This window comes from Xenopus tropicalis, chromosome 1 (genome assembly GCF_000004195.4).
Source record: "Xenopus tropicalis strain Nigerian chromosome 1, UCB_Xtro_10.0, whole genome shotgun sequence".
Taxonomy (NCBI): domain Eukaryota; kingdom Metazoa; phylum Chordata; class Amphibia; order Anura; family Pipidae; genus Xenopus; species Xenopus tropicalis.
Window position 1 is genome coordinate 151,664,036 of NC_030677.2, and position 7,591 is coordinate 151,671,626.

Here is a 7,591-nt window from a genome sequence, read left to right on the forward strand (position 1 = left end):
CTCGCGTTATCATGCGTATATCGGCTACATGTACTTGCCCCCGAGCGTATCCCATTCATTCAGGTGCAGGCACAAGTAGCAGGCGTAGGGCTGAATTTTCGGCAAGCGTTTTTCCGCTTGCCGAAAATATCAGCCCTACGCCATGTCTGGCATCAGCCTTAGATTCACTTTTAATGATGTAGTCAGTGAAATACTGAATAAATTTGCAATTGGTCTTCATTTTGTTTTTTGTGTTGTGTGTTTCTTTTTTTTTAGCTTTTTGTTTAGCAGTTCTTCAGTTTGGAATTTCAACAGCTATCTCTTTTCTAGGGTGAAGTGTATTCTGGAAACCAGGCAGTGGGTTGAATGAGTGACTGGAATACAAATAAGAGAGGGTATAAATAGAAAGATAAGTAATACAAAGTAATAATAAAGAAAAGTATGGTATAGTAAAAATAAAAGTAATTATGAGTGATAAATGAAGGTATAGCCTCACAGGCCAATCACTTTTAGCTGATGGGGTCAGTGACCCCCCCCCCATTTGAAAGCTGGAAAGAGGCACCATATAAATACAAATGACTCAGGATGTATAAGAAATGAAGACTAACTGAAAAGTTCCTAAGAATAAGATATAACAACTAACATAAAGGTGAATTACCCCCTTGAATATATCTAAATGAATAGTAACATCAAAAAATGAAAGTGTTTTAAAGTAATTAAAATATAATGTACTGTTGGTCAGCACTGGTAACACTGGTGTGAAACACTACAATATTTTATATAACTGAGCTGCTGTGTATTTATAGGAGTAGCTATTTGAGTTTAAATAAGGCTCAACGACACAGATTACATAGCAGATAAATTATAAGGTCTGTAGAATACCATGGCATGGATTTAAGGTGGACGTACACGGGCCGATTCTAGCTGCCGATATCAGTCTCTTAGACCGATTTGGCAGCTAATCGGCCCATGTATGGGCATTCCCGACGGGCCTGCCTGACCGATATCTGGCATGAAATTGGGCAGATATTGATCGGGCAGGTTAAAAAATTTAGTTGGATCAGGGACCGCATCGACTCGTTGATGCGGTCCCCAAACCGACTTTGCCTATACCCGTTATCTGATATCTGCTGTGTAACCTGTGCCTTTTGTCCTTTTTTCCAACTTCCCCATGCCTACACAGCAGCTTAAAGGGATTCAGTCATAATTTTTATGGAATATTTTTTATTTCTAAATTACACTGTTCACATAGCAAATAATTCACTCAACCATTTAAAATTTTATTCTTGAACCAACAAATGTATTTTTTTTAGCTGTAATATCAGTGTGGAGGCGCCAACTTAGTGCATTGTGCCTGAGTCTGAACATTAGAACTGCTTTCAGATAACCTATTGTTTCTCCTGCTAAGTATAACTGGAGTCCCAAGCCAGACTTGGATTTCTTACTATTGACTGCTATTCCCATATCACTACTTTTAGCAATGCAGCGGTCAGGGGGCTGATATCTTGCTCCCTTCCCATTGTTCTGCTGGGGGGGAAAGGGCCCCTCCCTTTATCACTCCAACTTACAGCGCAGCAGTAAAGTGTGACTTGGCTGTGACACCCTGGGAAATGAAGAATATGGCTAGCCCCATGTAACATTTTAAAATTAATTATATTAATTATAAAAAAAAAAATCTGTTTGCAGTTTGAAAAATGTATTTCAATGCAGGATTCTGCCAGAGAAGCTCTATTAACTGATGCATTTTGAAACACATGTTTTTCCTTAACAGTATTCCATTAGTTATATAAACTATAGTAGAGTTTCTGAAGCAAACACACACCTTTTATGATGTTTCTATCACTTTAAGGGCAAAAACACATGGATGTACTTGGTAGAAACTACTTGTCATGGTTTCAAAACTCCAAAAATACCCTGCTATAGACAGTACTGAGAATTGCCTCTGCTAAAACACACATAGAGACAATTATCAGTAAATGATCAGCATTGTCTACTTTTGTAGCTGTGACAAGTAGCTGCTACTATAGCTCCGTGTCTTCACTGTAAAACCCTTTTATTTTGTGATGTTACTGTATTTTATTGGCGTTACTAGCCCTTTAAATGCTTGTGTAAAGCAGTATTAAAAATAACCAGCAGGTGTCACCAAAGACCAACCAATTCACCCTGTGTTACACAAAGACACCAAAAAAAAAAACCACACAGAAAAATCATGAATGGTTTTGTGCAATGTTCTCTCTAATTTCTTTTAGGCTGTGTCTGCAAAAATCATCATCCTCTGCAATTTAAAAATGTGTGTAAAAGTCAGGGAAGTGAGAAACACCACTGTGAGGACCACTACTGACAAACAACATCCACGATTGCCCACCGGACACCACCTTCACTAACTGATACAAAATCTTTTTGAAGCTGGCCATACGCACCGATAATATTGTATGAAACCTCGTTTTGTATGCTATTCGGTGGATGTATGGCAGCTCGACAAGGCGACCGATATTGCAAAAGGCTGCAGATATTGGTCGACTCATTGATTGGCCAGGTTAAAAGATTTTGATCTGGCGCCACTGAAGGTGCCGGAGCAAAATCTACGTTCAGGGCTGAATCGGCAGAAGGAGGTAGAATTCCTATTGTTTTTACCTCCATAGCTCACGATTCAGCCCTGAACTTCAGTGGAGTGTGGGAACGATCTTTCGTGCGACCATCGAAATTGCTACGTGTATGGCCACCTTTACAGATTTCTATGTGTGCTATAAAGTATTGTGTGAGCGTAATTGCACAGCTTAAGGTGGCCACACACGTGGCGATCATACAATCAGCCACAAACCGTTCAGGGCTGAAACGGCAGATAAGGAGGTAGAAACAATAGGATTTCTACCTCCTTCTGGCGATTCAGCGCTGAAGGCAGATTTTGGTCAGGCGCCTTCTATGGCGCCCAATCAAAATCTTTTAACCTGGCCGATCGGCGAGTCGACTGATATCAGCAGGTTCCTGCGATATCGGTCGACTCGCCGACTTGCCATACAAGCACCGAATATCGTACGAAACAAGCTTAGATTTTGTACGCATTCAAATATATTATACTTTAGGGTAGTGATTCTTGGAACAAATTGTAGCTTGTCACCCAAACGATTCCAACTCAGCAGGGGAGATCAAAACCTTTAGAACTGCCCCTCCTTCATCCCATGGTGTATTTGCTGACTACAATTCCATTTATCCTATGTACGCATGATTACAAACCTGTTTTTCAAAAAAGTTGGGACACTGGGTAAAATGTCAATAAAAAGAGGATGGGATGATTTGCAAATCATTTCAACCCTATATGTAATTTCAAATAACACAAAGATAACATATTAGGGTTGGTTCACTAAAGTGCGATAAGTTTTATCAAACGTTTTTTTTGCGTTAAATTGACATGAAAAAAATGCACGATTCGCTAAAGTGTTATCACATGCGTTAAGTCGCATATCGCGTGCGTTAATTTCCGCGCAACCACATGCGTTCATTTTACCGCATCGCGTTAATTAGCATGCAGAAATAATACTAACGCATGATTCACAAACACTTAGGGGCTGATTTAATAATCCACGAATCCGAATGAGAAAAAATCGAATTGGAAATGAACATTTTGCTACTTTTCCGTATTTTTTGCGTTTTTTTCGTCGCCGTTACGACTTGCGCGAATTGTCGTGACTTTTTTGTAGCCGTTACGACTTGGGCAAATTGTCGCGACTTTTTCGTATTGAGCGCTAGTAAACGGCAGGCAAACCTTTCCGATTTTTTCGCGGCGGCTACGAAAAAGTCGCGACAATTTGTGCAAGTCGTAAAGGGCATGAAAAAGTCGCGACAATTTACGAAAAAGTCGCGTCGGCGACGAAAAAATCACAAAATACCGATCATTACGAAAAAACGCATTCGGACGCTTTCGATCCATTCGTGGATTAGTAAATGTGCCCCTTAGACGCGCTAAATATCCCATTTGTCTGTGCGAAAAATAAAACCTACTTGAGGCAGGCGGTAATTATAGAAAAGTACAGTTAATGAGCTTTTGGCAACACAATATGGATTTTGCAGCGTGATTTATTCAAGTCTGTGTTGGCCCTAGAGTGATGCATCCTCCAGTTTGCAGGGAAATGGTCATTTTCATAAAAGTAGTTTTACGAAAGTAATGTCGTGTATGGCTAATATGGCGTGCGTTTTTTCGCACCCGGCAACTATTTGTGCGTGATAGGTTGATTCCGTTAAATACCGCACGAAAATAGTCTTCGTGACTTAAATAACGCAAGCAACATCTCGTCTAAATTAACGCAAGTATCCTTTAGTGAATCGTGCACTGATGCAAAAAATTAGACGCAATAAAATTTTTAACGCATGCTATAAATAGCGCACGTTTTAACGCACTTTAGTGAATTGGCCCTATTATGTGTTAATACTAAGAAAATGTTATTACTCTTTCAAAAATAGATGCTTCTGAATTTGGTAGCAGCAACTCTTTCCAAAAAATTAGGATGGGGTGACAAAAGACTGGAACATCTGTGTAATGCTAAAAAGAGTGGATCCCAGAGGAGTAGGGTCTCTCAGAAGTAAAGATTGGGGTGGGGTACCAAGCTCTGGGAAACACTGCTCAGGGGGACAATTATTGTAGCAATTTAAGAATAATATTACTCAATGTTAAATTCCAAAGAATTTGGGTATTTATCATCTACAGTACATAATATCATTAAAAGATTCAGAGAATCGGCAGAAATCTCAGTACATGAGGGACAAGGCTGAAAGCCAATATTGGATGGCTGTGATCTTTGGGCCCTTTGGCGGCACTGCATTAAAAGGAGACCCAATTCTGTAGTGGAAATCAGTGCATGGGCTCAGGAATATTCCCAAAACCACTGTCTGTGAACACAGTCCTCACTGCGCCAACAAATGCAATTTTCAACTCTACCATGCAAAGAAGAAACCATACATAAACCTGATCCAGAAACACCGTGCCTTCTCTGGGCCTAAGCTCATTTAAGATTGAATGTGGTGGAAAATTCTTTTGTGGTCTAACCAATCAAAATTTTAAATTCTTCTGTTTTTACTTAACACTTAATCTTACATGCAACTGTACTTTGTATTTATTATTGTATTGACCTCTGTCAGTTCTACTGTTGTATTGTTCTGCTGTACAGTGCTGTGTACACAGTACATATATTATTATTATTTACTATATAAATAAGTGAATAATATGTATATACATAAATATATTAATATGTAATATTATGTATAATATATCATACATATTAATGTATTATAATACATTAATATGAACATATACTTATTAATATATTATAATATTAATATAAAATGATAAAACAGGTATAGTATCCGTTATCCGGAAACGCGTTATCCAGAAAGTTATTTCCTTTTACTCTATAAAATAAAGCAGCAGCTTCAACCTGATCCCACTTAAGCTGCATATATAGGTGGCAAAACTAGCCTATTGGGTTTATTTAATGCATAAATGATTGCCTATATCTTGAGATCCAAAGCTTAAGGCATCTGAGATATAGTTAACAATTCCTCTCCAAACGTCCTACACAGCTGGACAACTCCAGAACACATGCATGTATGACCCAGTGTCTTGTTCACATTTTATACAGGTGTCTGAGATGTGAGGGAACATCTTGGAAAGCCTATATATATGGCATAAGGTAAACCCAATTAAGAAATTTCATTTGTATGGACCTGTCCCCAATTGTTATTGTCAGGTCTGGAATTTGCTTCAAAGTATCAATCCACATTTCTTCTGTTCAATTAGGGATATCACACCTTGGCCAGGGGGTCTGGGTTAGCCTGCCATAGAATGGTGTAGTACCAAGATACCTTAGTAACAGAGTAAGTTAGGTTGAAAAAAGACACATGTCCATCAAGTTCAACCTTAATGCCTATATATAACTGCCTAACTGCTAGTTGATCTGGTACCATACCAGATGAACCATAGGTACCATACCAGATGAAAGCAAGTGTGAGAATATTAGAAACAGAGGCCACTGTAAAACTGACCCTCTCTCAGTACCCGAGGGTGTATTCCATCTGACCATGGTGCCTTGTTCTTATTAATTTTGAGTAACCCTTTATGTATCATATCCTGCTTCAGCCACTGACTAGATTGAGCTGAGCCAACATTGGAGCTATTGGGTGGGTCTTGTCACTCAGGCTCCTCTATTGTATATACTGCAGAAAAGAACTGGTTTAGCGCATTTGCCTTTTCTGTATCTGTATGACTTATTTGACAAGTGCAACTTGTTTTGACATCACTGCAATTATTTTGACCCAGGAACTACTTATTTGCAGCGACCTGAACTTTTTTTTTGACGGGCCGCAACTTTTTTGTTGCGACTGTGACTTTTTCCTCACTTTTTTTTTGTTGCTGGAAATATTTTCAGCAGTCTTGCGAAATGCAGAATCCATGCCAGCCAAAAAATGTTGTTGATCAGTAAACAGTTTTGGTTATAGGTGCACTGTATAGGCACTGTGACACAAGGAGTGGAGTTTGAGTTAAGTTTTGGTAGTGCTACAAAAAACTGATGCTGCAACTGCCATCAGGGTCTCTATCATGAAAGCCAATGTGAGAGCAAGGTGGATATTGTACTTAAAGTTTTTGCCGCTAATGACAGGCAGGAAAGAACGAGGAGCATATGTAGGGTCCCTTAGCCACAGAAAAACTTTGGTGCAAGACCTCTCATTATTGTTCCCAAAACTTTAATTTCTAAAGTCTATGCACCTATATGCACCCATATCCCTTCCCCACTGCATGAAGGATTATGACCTCACGCCATTTCATTACAGGTTTCCTTTTCTTAAATATAATTATGGAACTTAGTGGACACTAGACCCCATAACAACCCTTGTTCCCCTGTAACTGCATCCCCAGTGACCAGGAAAGCAAAATCATGAACATTTTCTTGTTTGCCAGTGTTGCTTTGTCTGTATGTGGTAAAACTTCTATCTCCACATCAGGTTTTTTTCTATATGATGGTGGGGTTTCTTTCAGAACTCTATGAATTTATTCATTTGGTCTAATTGGCAAAATCATTAAATGGGGTAGAGATCACTGTTCCATCTAAGTCAAGGATCTCAATCTTTTTCACTTAAGTCACATTCAGATGTAAAAAGTGTTGGTAAGCCACAAAAGCATGAAAAAGTTGGAGATGCCAAATAAGAGCTGTGATTAGCTATTTTGGTAGCCCCATGTGAACTGCAGAAGACTCTGCTTGGAGTAAAACTGTGTCTCTGTACTCCCAAGGAATCATTACATTAAAACACATAATTTTGTGCTGTGCACACCAGTTTTTTAAAGTGTTCACATGGTTTTAAAAAGTGCACACTAATTTTTTGGCATACACAGCCAAGAAAAAATTAGAGGGAACATTGGTAGATGTAAGGGGTTTGGTGAGGGTTAATATTAAATTGTCAGCAAACAAGCAGACATGATGTTGTTTATTTGATAGGGCAATTACCGAGATTAATTGATGTGAGTTAATTAATCTTGCTAATGTTTTTATAACAAGAGCAAACAGAAGGGGTGTTAAACACAAGAAATGTTTAAATTGCCTGTGGATTTTCTGGAGAAAACAGA